This window comes from Mixophyes fleayi, chromosome 3 (assembly GCF_038048845.1).
Source record: "Mixophyes fleayi isolate aMixFle1 chromosome 3, aMixFle1.hap1, whole genome shotgun sequence".
Lineage (NCBI taxonomy): Eukaryota > Metazoa > Chordata > Amphibia > Anura > Limnodynastidae > Mixophyes > Mixophyes fleayi.
In genome coordinates this window covers 5,721,109-5,735,060 of record NC_134404.1, presented here as the reverse complement: position 1 = coordinate 5,735,060, position 13,952 = coordinate 5,721,109, and the positions used below count along the sequence as shown (strand labels likewise).

The 13,952-nt window shown below is 34.9% G+C and overlaps 3 non-coding genes across 3 annotated transcripts; all 3 read left to right on the top strand.

Annotated features, from left to right (window-relative positions):
* Positions 1-1,224: 1,224 nt before the first annotated feature.
* On the top strand, positions 1,225-1,297 carry TRNAF-GAA (transfer RNA phenylalanine (anticodon GAA)). Its single transcript has one exon. It is a non-coding gene; the product is annotated as a tRNA-Phe (tRNA).
* A 3,029-nt stretch (positions 1,298-4,326) lies between these two features.
* TRNAF-GAA (transfer RNA phenylalanine (anticodon GAA)) lies at positions 4,327-4,399 on the top strand. Its single transcript has one exon. It is a non-coding gene; the product is annotated as a tRNA-Phe (tRNA).
* A 3,785-nt stretch (positions 4,400-8,184) lies between these two features.
* TRNAF-GAA (transfer RNA phenylalanine (anticodon GAA)) lies at positions 8,185-8,257 on the top strand. The gene has a single exon. It is a non-coding gene; the product is annotated as a tRNA-Phe (tRNA).
* The last annotated feature ends 5,695 nt before the right edge of the window (positions 8,258-13,952 follow it).

Sequence of the window (13,952 nt, the reverse complement as noted above, 5' to 3'; positions counted from 1 at the left end):
GCTTCTATTATAAAATAAAGGTTTTGTGATGGGTGACCATACAGTATAAAAACTGCTATGAAATGCTATGTTTACATTCGAAGCAATCATGATGAAAGGAAAAACTGTTATATAACCTTGTGTAATCTTCCTGGCATGACTCAGTTTGGAGAAAGTTAGGTTGAAGATCCAAAGGATTGTTGGCTTTCAATTTCTGGGGCTTTCTCTCTCTTCTACTACAGGAGAGAAGATTAATGAGCCCTAGCCTTCCACTGAACAATAAAACTAAAATTAACAATACTTACCTGCAATGCAGCAGCAGATACTAAGGTGTTCATGATTTTCATGGACTCACCTTAAATTCCAATGAAATTTAGAATGAGAAAGTACCTGTAGCTAATTAAAGCTTATTCATTTGAAATCATTACAGTAATCCGAAATTGTGAATACATTCTTCTTCCAAGCTGGCTGAAATAGCTCAGCTGGGAAAGCGTTAGACTGAAGATCTGAAGGTTCCTGGTTCAATCCCGGGTTTCGGCATGTTTCAACAGGTGTTTTTTGAAGTGAAAAGCTCAAACTGGAAGTAATTTCAAGATGAGATTCCATAATGTCATCCACTAATTTTTCTTAGCAAAGAAGAATATTCAGCCCCATCTTTGAAATAATCAGAACATTTCATTTAATAACACTGTCCAGAAATACAGGATAAAAAGTGTCCATGATTTCAGTAGTCCGGGCTTGACTCTTTATGCAATTGTAATTATCTCAATGATAAAATTTCTCAGCATTTTGCATCAATGCTTCTATTATAAAATAAAGGTTTTGTGATGGATGAACATACAGTATAAAAACTGCTATGAAATGCTATGTTTACATTCGAAGCAATCATGATGATAGGAAAAACTGTTATATAACCTTGTGTAATCTTCCTGGCATGACTCAGTTTGGAGAAAGTTAGGTTGAAGATCCAAAGGATTGTTGGCTTTCAATTTCTGGGGCTTTCTCTCTCTTCTACTACAGGAGAGAAGATTAATGAGCTCTAGCCTTCCACTGAACAATAAAACTAAAATTAACAATACTTACCTGCAATGCAGCAGCAGATACTAAGGTGTTCATGATTTTCATGGTCTCACCTTAAATTCCAATGAAATTTAGAATGAGAAAGTACCTGTAGCTAATTAAAGCTTATTCATTTAAAATCATTATAGTAATCCGAAATGGTGAATACATTCATCTTCCAAGCTGGCCGAAATAGCTCAGCTGGGAGAGCGTTAGACTGAAGATCTAAAGGTCCCTGGTTCGATCCCGGGTTTCGGCATGTTTGAACAGGTGTTTTTTGAAGTGAAAAGCTCGAACTGGAAGTAATTTCAAGATGAAATTCCATAATGTCATCCACCAATTTTTCTTAGCAAAGAAGAATATTCAGCCCCATCTTTCAAATAATCAGAACATTTAATTTAATAACACTGTCCAGAAATACAGGACAAAAAGTGTCCATGATTTCAGTAGTCCAGGCTTGATTCTTTATGCAATTGTAATTATCTCAATGATAAAATTTCTCAGCATTTTGCATCAATGCTTCTATTATAAAATAAAGGTTTTGTGATGGGTGAACATACAGTATAAAAACTGCTATGAAATGCTATGTTTACATTCGAAGCAATCATGATGAAAGGAAAAACTGTTATATAACCTTGTGTAATCTTCCTGGCATGACTCAGTTTGGAGAAAGTTAGGTTGAAGATCCAAAGGATTGTTGGCTTTCAATTTCTGGGGCTTTCTCTCTCTTCTACTACAGGAGAGAAGATTAATGAGCCCTAGCCTTCCACTGAATAATAAAACTAAAATTAAGAATACTTACCTGCAATGCAGCAGCAGATACTAAGGTGTTCATGATTTTCATGGACTCACCTTAAATTCCAATGAAATTTAGAATGAGAAAGTACCTGTAGCTAATTAAAGCTTATTCATTTAAAATCATTATAGTAATCCGAAATTGTGAATACATTCATCTTCCAAGCTGGCCGAAATAGCTCAGAAGGGAGAGCGTTATACTGAAGATCTAAAGGTCCCTGGTTCGATCCCAGGTTTCGGCATGTTTCAACTGGTTTTTTTTGAAGTGAAAAGCTCGAACTGGAAGTAATTTCAAGATGAAATTCCATAATGTCATCCACCAATTTTTCTTAGCAAAGAAGAATATTCAGCCCCATCTTTCAAATAATCAGAACATTTCATTTAATAACACTGTCCAGAAATACAGGATAAAAAGTGTCCATGATTTCAGTAGTCCAGGCTTGACTCTTTATGCAATTGTAGTTATCTCAATGATAAAATTTCTCAGCATTTTGCATCAATGCTTCTATTATAAAATAAAGGTTTTGTGATGGGTGAACATACAGTATAAAAACTGCTATGAAATGCTATGTTTACATTCGAAGCAATCATGATGAAAGGAAAAACTGTTATATAACCTTGTGTAATCTTCCTGGCATGACTCAGTTTGGAGAAAGTTAGGTTGAAGATCCAAAGGATTGTTGGCTTTCAATTTCTGGGGCTTTCTCTCTCTTCTACTACAGGAGAGAAGATTAATGAGCTCTAGCCTTCCACTGAATAATAAAACTAAAATTAACAATACTTACCTGCAATGCAGCAGCAGATACCAAGGTGTTCATGATTTTCATGGACTCACCTTAAATTCCAATGAAATTTAGAATGAGAAAGTACCTGTAGCTAATTAAAGCTTATTCATTTGAAATCATTATAGTAATCCGAAATTGTGAATACATTCATCTTCCAAGCTGGCCGAAATAGCTCAGATGGGAGAGCGTTAGACTGAAGATCTAAAGGTCCCTGGTTCGATCGCGTGTTTGAACAGGTGTTTTTTGAAGTGAAAAGCTCGAACTGGAAGTAATTTCAAGATGAAATTCCATAATGTCATCCACCAATTTTTCTTAGCAAAGAAGAATATTCAGCCCCATCTTTCAAATAATCAGAACATTTCATTTAATAACACTGTCCAGAAATACAGGATAAAAAGTGTCCATGATTTCAGTAGTCCGGGCTTGACTCTTTATGCAATTGTAATTATCTCAATGATAAAATTTCTCAGCATTTTGCATCAATGCTTCTATTATAAAATAAAGGTTTTGTGATGGGTGAACATATAGTATAACAACTGCTATGAAATGCTATGTTTACATTCGAAGCAATCATGATGAAAGAAAAAACTGTTATATAACCTTGTGTAATCTTCCTGGCATGACTCAGTTTGGAGAAAGTTAGGTTGAAGATCCAAAGGATTGTTGGCTTTCAATTTCTTGGGCTTTCTCTCTCTTCTACTACAGGAGAGAGGATTAATGAGCCCTAGCCTTCCACTGAATAATAAAACTAAATTTAACAATACTTACCTGCAATGCAGCAGCAGATACTAAGGTGTTCATGATTTTCATGGACTCACCTTAAATTCCAATGAAATTTAGAATGTGAAAGTACCTTTAGCTAATTAAAGCTTATTCATTTGAAATCATTATAGTTATCCGAAATTGTGAATACATTCTTCTTCCAAGCTGGCTGAAATAGCTCAGCTGGGAAAGCGTTAGACTGAAGATCTGAAGGTTCCTGGTTCAATCCCGGGTTTCGGCATGTTTCAACAGGTGTTTTTTGAAGTGAAAAGCTCGAACTGGAAGTAATTTCAAGATGAGATTCCATAATGTCATCCACTAATTTTTCTTAGCAAAGAAGAATATTCAGCCCCATCTTTGAAATAATCAGAACATTTCATTTAATAACACTGTCCAGAAATACAGGATAAAAAGTGTCCATGATTTCAGTAGTCCGGGCTTGACTCTTTATGCAATTGTAATTATCTCAATGATAAAATTTCTCAGCATTTTGCATCAATGCTTCTATTATAAAATAAAGGTTTTGTGATGGATGAACATACAGTATAAAAACTGCTATGAAATGCTATGTTTACATTCGAAGCAATCATGATGATAGGAAAAACTGTTATATAACCTTGTGTAATCTTCCTGGCATGACTCAGTTTAGAGAAAGTTAGGTTGAAGATCCAAAGGATTGTTGGCTTTCAATTTCTGGGGCTTTCTCTCTCTTCTACTACAGGAGAGAAGATTAATGAGCTCTAGCCTTCCACTGAACAATAAAACTAAAATTAACAATACTTACCTGCAATGCAGCAGCAGATACTAAGGTGTTCATGATTTTCATGGTCTCACCTTAAATTCCAATGAAATTTAGAATGAGAAAGTACCTGTAGCTAATTAAAGCTTATTCATTTAAAATCATTATAGTAATCCGAAATTGTGAATACATTTATCTTCCAAGCTGGCCGAAATAGCTCAGCTGGGAGAGCGTTAGACTGAAGATCTAAAGGTCCCTGGTTCGATACCGGGTTTCGGCATGTTTGAACAGGTGTTTTTTGAAGTGAAAAGCTCGAACTGGAAGTAATTTCAAGATGAAATTCCATAATGTCATCCACCAATTTTTCTTAGCAAAGAAGAATATTCAGCCCCATCTTTCAAATAATCAGAACATTTAATTTAATAACACTGTCCAGAAATACAGGATAAAAAGTGTCCATGATTTCAGTAGTCCAGGCTTGACTCTTTATGCAATTGTAATTATCTCAATGATAAAATTTCTCAGCATTTTGCATCAATGCTTCTATTATAAAATAAAGGTTTTGTGATGGGTGAACATACAGTATAAAAACTGCTATGAAATGCTATGTTTACATTCGAAGCAATCATGATGAAAGGAAAAACTGTTATATAACCTTGTGTAATCTTCCTGGCATGACTCAGTTTGGAGAAAGTTAGGTTGAAGATCCAAAGGATTGTTGGCTTTCAATTTCTGGGGCTTTCTCTCTCTTCTACTACAGGAGAGAAGATTAATGAGCTCTAGCCTTCCACTGAATAATAAAACTAAAATTAACAATACTTACCTGCAATGCAGCAGCAGATACCAAGGTGTTCATGATTTTCATGGACTCACCTTAAATTCCAATGAAATTTAGAATGAGAAAGTACCTGTAGCTAATTAAAGCTTATTCATTTGAAATCATTATAGTAATCCGAAATTGTGAATACATTCATCTTCCAAGCTGGCCGAAATAGCTCAGATGGGAGAGCGTTAGACTGAAGATCTAAAGGTCCCTGGTTCGATCGCGTGTTTGAACAGGTGTTTTTTGAAGTGAAAAGCTCGAACTGGAAGTAATTTCAAGATGAAATTCCATAATGTCATCCACCAATTTTTCTTAGCAAAGAAGAATATTCAGCCCCATCTTTCAAATAATCAGAACATTTCATTTAATAACACTGTCCAGAAATACAGGATAAAAAGTGTCCATGATTTCAGTAGTCCGGGCTTGACTCTTTATGCAATTGTAATTATCTCAATGATAAAATTTCTCAGCATTTTGCATCAATGCTTCTATTATAAAATAAAGGTTTTGTGATGGGTGAACATATAGTATAACAACTGCTATGAAATGCTATGTTTACATTCGAAGCAATCATGATGAAAGAAAAAACTGTTATATAACCTTGTGTAATCTTCCTGGCATGACTCAGTTTGGAGAAAGTTAGGTTGAAGATCCAAAGGATTGTTGGCTTTCAATTTCTGGGGCTTTCTCTCTCTTCTACTACAGGAGAGAAGATTAATGAGCTCTAGCCTTCCACTGAACAATAAAACTAAAATTAACAATACTTACCTGCAATGCAGCAGCAGATACTAAGGTGTTCATGATTTTCATGGTCTCACCTTAAATTCCAATGAAATTTAGAATGAGAAAGTACCTGTAGCTAATTAAAGCTTATTCATTTAAAATCATTATAGTAATCCGAAATTGTGAATACATTCATCTTCCAAGCTGGCCGAAATAGCTCAGAAGGGAGAGCGTTATACTGAAGATCTAAAGGTCCCAGGTTTCGGCATGTTTCAACTGGTTTTTTTTGAAGTGAAAAGCTCGAACTGGAAGTAATTTCAAGATGAAATTCCATAATGTCATCCACCAATTTTTCTTAGCAAAGAAGAATATTCAGCCCCATCTTTCAAATAATCAGAACATTTCATTTAATAACACTGTCCAGAAATACAGGATAAAAAGTGTCCATGATTTCAGTAGTCCAGGCTTGACTCTTTATGCAATTGTAATTATCTCAATGATAAAATTTCTCAGCATTTTGCATCAATGCTTCTATTATAAAATAAAGGTTTTGTGATGGGTGAACATACAGTATAAAAACTGCTATGAAATGCTATGTTTACATTCGAAGCAATCATGATGAAAGGAAAAACTGTTATATAACCTTGTGTAATCTTCCTGGCATGACTCAGTTTGGAGAAAGTTAGGTTGAAGATCCAAAGGATTGTTGGCTTTCAATTTCTGGGGCTTTCTCTCTCTTCTACTACAGGAGAGAAGATTAATGAGCTCTAGCCTTCCACTGAATAATAAAACTAAAATTAACAATACTTACCTGCAATGCAGCAGCAGATACCAAGGTGTTCATGATTTTCATGGACTCACCTTAAATTCCAATGAAATTTAGAATGAGAAAGTACCTGTAGCTAATTAAAGCTTATTCATTTGAAATCATTATAGTAATCCGAAATTGTGAATACATTCATCTTCCAAGCTGGCCGAAATAGCTCAGATGGGAGAGCGTTAGACTGAAGATCTAAAGGTCCCTGGTTCGATCGCGTGTTTGAACAGGTGTTTTTTGAAGTGAAAAGCTCGAACTGGAAGTAATTTCAAGATGAAATTCCATAATGTCATCCACCAATTTTTCTTAGCAAAGAAGAATATTCAGCCCCATCTTTCAAATAATCAGAACATTTCATTTAATAACACTGTCCAGAAATACAGGATAAAAAGTGTCCATGATTTCAGTAGTCCGGGCTTGACTCTTTATGCAATTGTAATTATCTCAATGATAAAATTTCTCAGCATTTTGCATCAATGCTTCTATTATAAAATAAAGGTTTTGTGATGGGTGAACATATAGTATAACAACTGCTATGAAATGCTATGTTTACATTCGAAGCAATCATGATGAAAGAAAAAACTGTTATATAACCTTGTGTAATCTTCCTGGCATGACTCAGTTTGGAGAAAGTTAGGTTGAAGATCCAAAGGATTGTTGGCTTTCAATTTCTTGGGCTTTCTCTCTCTTCTACTACAGGAGAGAGGATTAATGAGCCCTAGCCTTCCACTGAATAATAAAACTAAATTTAACAATACTTACCTGCAATGCAGCAGCAGATACTAAGGTGTTCATGATTTTCATGGACTCACCTTAAATTCCAATGAAATTTAGAATGTGAAAGTACCTTTAGCTAATTAAAGCTTATTCATTTGAAATCATTATAGTTATCCGAAATTGTGAATACATTCTTCTTCCAAGCTGGCTGAAATAGCTCAGCTGGGAAAGCGTTAGACTGAAGATCTGAAGGTTCCTGGTTCAATCCCGGGTTTCGGCATGTTTCAACAGGTGTTTTTTGAAGTGAAAAGCTCGAACTGGAAGTAATTTCAAGATGAGATTCCATAATGTCATCCACTAATTTTTCTTAGCAAAGAAGAATATTCAGCCCCATCTTTGAAATAATCAGAACATTTCATTTAATAACACTGTCCAGAAATACAGGATAAAAAGTGTCCATGATTTCAGTAGTCCGGGCTTGACTCTTTATGCAATTGTAATTATCTCAATGATAAAATTTCTCAGCATTTTGCATCAATGCTTCTATTATAAAATAAAGGTTTTGTGATGGATGAACATACAGTATAAAAACTGCTATGAAATGCTATGTTTACATTCGAAGCAATCATGATGATAGGAAAAACTGTTATATAACCTTGTGTAATCTTCCTGGCATGACTCAGTTTAGAGAAAGTTAGGTTGAAGATCCAAAGGATTGTTGGCTTTCAATTTCTGGGGCTTTCTCTCTCTTCTACTACAGGAGAGAAGATTAATGAGCTCTAGCCTTCCACTGAACAATAAAACTAAAATTAACAATACTTACCTGCAATGCAGCAGCAGATACTAAGGTGTTCATGATTTTCATGGTCTCACCTTAAATTCCAATGAAATTTAGAATGAGAAAGTACCTGTAGCTAATTAAAGCTTATTCATTTAAAATCATTATAGTAATCCGAAATTGTGAATACATTTATCTTCCAAGCTGGCCGAAATAGCTCAGCTGGGAGAGCGTTAGACTGAAGATCTAAAGGTCCCTGGTTCGATCCCGGGTTTCGGCATGTTTGAACAGGTGTTTTTTGAAGTGAAAAGCTCGAACTGGAAGTAATTTCAAGATGAAATTCCATAATGTCATCCACCAATTTTTCTTAGCAAAGAAGAATATTCAGCCCCATCTTTCAAATAATCAGAACATTTAATTTAATAACACTGTCCAGAAATACAGGATAAAAAGTGTCCATGATTTCAGTAATGTCCAGGCTTGACTCTTTATGCAATTGTAATTATCTCAATGATAAAATTTCTCAGCATTTTGCATCAATGCTTCTATTATAAAATAAAGGTTTTGTGATGGGTGAACATACAGTATAAAAACTGCTATGAAATGCTATGTTTACATTCGAAGCAATCATGATGAAAGGAAAAACTGTTATATAACCTTGTGTAATCTTCCTGGCATGACTCAGTTTGGAGAAAGTTAGGTTGAAGATCCAAAGGATTGTTGGCTTTCAATTTCTGGGGCTTTCTCTCTCTTCTACTACAGGAGAGAAGATTAATGAGCTCTAGCCTTCCACTGAATAATAAAACTAAAATTAACAATACTTACCTGCAATGCAGCAGCAGATACCAAGGTGTTCATGATTTTCATGGACTCACCTTAAATTCCAATGAAATTTAGAATGAGAAAGTACCTGTAGCTAATTAAAGCTTATTCATTTGAAATCATTATAGTAATCCGAAATTGTGAATACATTCATCTTCCAAGGTGGCCGAAATAGCTCAGATGGGAGAGCGTTAGACTGAAGATCTAAAGGTCCCTGGTTCGATCGCGTGTTTGAACAGGTGTTTTTTGAAGTGAAAAGCTCGAACTGGAAGTAATTTCAAGATGAAATTCCATAATGTCATCCACCAATTTTTCTTAGCAAAGAAGAATATTCAGCCCCATCTTTCAAATAATCAGAACATTTCATTTAATAACACTGTCCAGAAATACAGGATAAAAAGTGTCCATGATTTCAGTAGTCCGGGCTTGACTCTTTATGCAATTGTAATTATCTCAATGATAAAATTTCTCAGCATTTTGCATCAATGCTTCTATTATAAAATAAAGGTTTTGTGATGGGTGAACATATAGTATAACAACTGCTATGAAATGCTATGTTTACATTCGAAGCAATCATGATGAAAGAAAAAACTGTTATATAACCTTGTGTAATCTTCCTGGCATGACTCAGTTTGGAGAAAGTTAGGTTGAAGATCCAAAGGATTGTTGGCTTTCAATTTCTTGGGCTTTCTCTCTCTTCTACTACAGGAGAGAGGATTAATGAGCCCTAGCCTTCCACTGAATAATAAAACTAAATTTAACAATACTTACCTGCAATGCAGCAGCAGATACTAAGGTGTTCATGATTTTCATGGACTCACCTTAAATTCCAATGAAATTTAGAATGTGAAAGTACCTTTAGCTAATTAAAGCTTATTCATTTGAAATCATTATAGTTATCCGAAATTGTGAATACATTCATCTTCCAAGCTGGCTGAAATAGCTCAGCTGGGAGAGTGTTACACTGAAGATCTAAAGGTCCCTGGTTCGATACCGGGTTTCGGCATGTTTGAACAGGTGTTTTTTGAAGTGAAAAGCTCGAACTGGAAGTAATTTCAAGATGAAATTCCATAATGTCATCCACCAATTTCTCTTAGCAAAGAAGAATATTCAGCCCCATCTTTCAAATAATCAGAACATTTAATTTAATAACACTGTCCAGAAATACACGATAAAAAGTGTCCATGATTTCAGTAGTCCGGGCTTGACTCTTTATGCAATTGTAATTATCTCAATGATAAAATTTCTCAGCATTTTGCATCAATGCTTCTATTATAAAATAAAGGTTTTGTGATGGGTGAACATACAGTATAAAAACTGCTATGAAATGCTATGTTTACATTCGAAGAAATCATGATGAAAGGAAAAACTGTTATATAACCTTGTGTAATCTTCCTGGCATGACTCAGTTTGGAGAAAGTTAGGTTGAAGATCCAAAGGATTGTTGGCTTTCAATTTCTGGGGCTTTCTCTCTCTTCTACTACAGGAGAGAAGATTAATGAGCCCTAGCCTTCCACTGAACAATAAAACTAAAATTAACAATACTTACCTGCAATGCAGCAGCAGATACTAAGGTGTTCATGATTTTCATGGACTCACCTTAAATTCCAATGAAATTTAGAATGAGAAAGTACCTGTAGCTAATTAAAGCTTATTCATTTGAAATCATTATAGTAATCCGAAATTGTGAATACATTCTTCTTCCAAGCTGGCTGAAATAGCTCAGCTGGGAAAGCGTTAGACTGAAGATCTGAAGGTTTCTAGTTCAATCCCGGGTTTCGGCATGTTTCAACAGGTGTTTTTTGAAGTGAAAAGCTCGAACTGGAAGTAATTTCAAGATGAAATTCCATAATGTCATCCACTAATTTTTCTTAGCAAAGAAGAATATTCAGCCCCATCTTTGAAATAATCAGAACATTTAATTTAATAACACTGTCCAGAAATACAGGATAAAAAGTGTCCATGATTTCAGTAGTCCGGGCTTGACTCTTTATGCAATTGTAATTATCTCAATGATAAAATTTCTCAGCATTTTGCATCAATGCTTCTATTATAAAATAAAGGTTTTGTGATGGGTGAACATACAGTATAAAAACTGCTATGAAATGCTATGTTTACAATCGAAGCAATCATGATGAAAGGAAAAACTGTTATATAACCTTGTGTAATCTTCCTGGCATGACTCAGTTTGGAGAAAGTTAGTTTGAAGATCCAAAGGATTGTTGGCTTTCAATTTCTGAGGCTTTCTCTCTCTTCTACTACAGGAGAGAAGATTAATGAGCCCTAGCCTTCCACTGAACAATAAAACTAAAATTAACAATACTTACCTGCAATGCAGCAGCAGATACTAAGGTGTTCATGATTTTCATGGACTCACCTTAAATTCCAATGAAATTTAGAATGAGAAAGTACCTGTAGCTAATTAAAGCTTATTCATTTGAAATCATTACAGTAATCCGAAATTGTGAATACATTCTTCTTCCAAGCTGGCTGAAATAGCTCAGCTGGGAAAGCATTAGACTGAAGATCTGAAGGTCCCTGGTTCAATCCTGGGTTTCGGCATGTTTGAACTGGTGTTTTTTGAAGTGAAAAGCTCGAACTGGAAGTAATTTCAAGATGAAATTCCATAATGTCATCCACCAATTTTTCTTAGCAAAGAAGAATATTCAGCCCCATCTTTCAAATAATCAGAACATTTCATTTAATAACACTGTCCAGAAATACAGGATAAAAAGTGTCCATGATTTCAGTAGTCCGGGCTTGACTCTTTATGCAATTGTAATTATCTCAATGATAAAATTTCTCAGCATTTTGCATCAATGCTTCTATTATAAAATAAAGGTTTTGTGATCGGTGAACATACAGTATAAAAACTGCTATGAAATGCTATGTTTACATTCGAAGAAATCATGATGAAAGGAAAAACTGTTATATAACCTTGTGTAATCTTCCTGGCATGACTCAGTTTGGAGAAAGTTAGGTTGAAGATCCAAAGGATTGTTGGCTTTCAATTTCTGGGGCTTTCTCTCTCTTCTACTACAGGAGAGAAGATTAATGAGCCCTAGCCTTCCACTGAACAATAAAACTAAAATTAACAATACTTACCTGCAATGCAGCAGCAGATACTAGGGTGTTCATGATTTTCATGGACTCACCTTAAATTCCAATGAAATTTAGAATGAGAAAGTACCTGTAGCTAATTAAAGCTTATTCATTTGAAATCATTATAGTAATCCGAAATTGTGAATACATTCATCTTCCAAGCTGGCCGAAATAGCTCAGCTGGGAGAGTGTTACACTGAAGATCTAAAGGTCCCTGGTTCGATACCGGGTTTCGGCATGTTTGAACAGGTGTTTTTTGAAGTGAAAAGCTCGAACTGGAAGTAATTTCAAGATGAAATTCCATAATGTCATCCACCAATTTCTCTTAGCAAAGAAGAATATTCAGCCCCATCTTTCAAATAATCAGAACATTTAATTTAATAACACTGTCCAGAAATACACGATAAAAAGTGTCCATGATTTCGGTAGTCCGGGCTTGACTCTTTATGCAATTGTAATTATCTCAATGATAAAATTTCTCAGCATTTTGCATCAATGCTTCTATTATAAAATAAAGGTTTTGTGATGGGTGAACATACAGTATAAAAACTGCTATGAAATGCTATGTTTACATTCGAAGAAATCATGATGAAAGGAAAAACTGTTATATAACCTTGTGTAATCTTCCTGGCATGACTCAGTTTGGAGAAAGTTAGGTTGAAGATCCAAAGGATTGTTGGCTTTCAATTTCTGGGGCTTTCTCTCTCTTCTACTACAGGAGAGAAGATTAATGAGCCCTAGCCTTCCACTGAACAATAAAACTAAAATTAACAATACTTACCTGCAATGCAGCAGCAGATACTAAGGTGTTCATGATTTTCATGGACTCACCTTAAATTCCAATGAAATTTAGAATGAGAAAGTACCTGTAGCTAATTAAAGCTTATTCATTTGAAATCATTATAGTAATCCGAAATTGTGAATACATTCTTCTTCCAAGCTGGCTGAAATAGCTCAGCTGGGAAAGCGTTAGACTGAAGATCTGAAGGTTTCTAGTTCAATCCCGGGTTTCGGCATGTTTCAACAGGTGTTTTTTGAAGTGAAAAGCTCGAACTGGAAGTAATTTCAAGATGAAATTCCATAATGTCATCCACTAATTTTTCTTAGCAAAGAAGAATATTCAGCCCCATCTTTGAAATAATCAGAACATTTAATTTAATAACACTGTCCAGAAATACAGGATAAAAAGTGTCCATGATTTCAGTAGTCCGGGCTTGACTCTTTATGCAATTGTAATTATCTCAATGATAAAATTTCTCAGCATTTTGCATCAATGCTTCTATTATAAAATAAAGGTTTTGTGATGGGTGAACATACAGTATAAAAACTGCTATGAAATGCTATGTTTACAATCGAAGCAATCATGATGAAAGGAAAAACTGTTATATAACCTTGTGTAATCTTCCTGGCATGACTCAGTTTGGAGAAAGTTAGTTTGAAGATCCAAAGGATTGTTGGCTTTCAATTTCTGAGGCTTTCTCTCTCTTCTACTACAGGAGAGAAGATTAATGAGCCCTAGCCTTCCACTGAACAATAAAACTAAAATTAACAATACTTACCTGCAATGCAGCAGCAGATACTAAGGTGTTCATGATTTTCATGGACTCACCTTAAATTCCAATGAAATTTAGAATGAGAAAGTACCTGTAGCTAATTAAAGCTTATTCATTTGAAATCATTACAGTAATCCGAAATTGTGAATACATTCTTCTTCCAAGCTGGCTGAAATAGCTCAGCTGGGAAAGCATTAGACTGAAGATCTGAAGGTCCCTGGTTCAATCCTGGGTTTCGGCATGTTTGAACTGGTGTTTTTTGAAGTGAAAAGCTCGAACTGGAAGTAATTTCAAGATGAAATTCCATAATGTCATCCACCAATTTTTCTTAGCAAAGAAGAATATTCAGCCCCATCTTTCAAATAATCAGAACATTTCATTTAATAACACTGTCCAGAAATACAGGATAAAAAGTGTCCATGATTTCAGTAGTCCGGGCTTGACTCTTTATGCAATTGTAATTATCTCAATGATAAAATTTCTCAGCATTTTGCATCA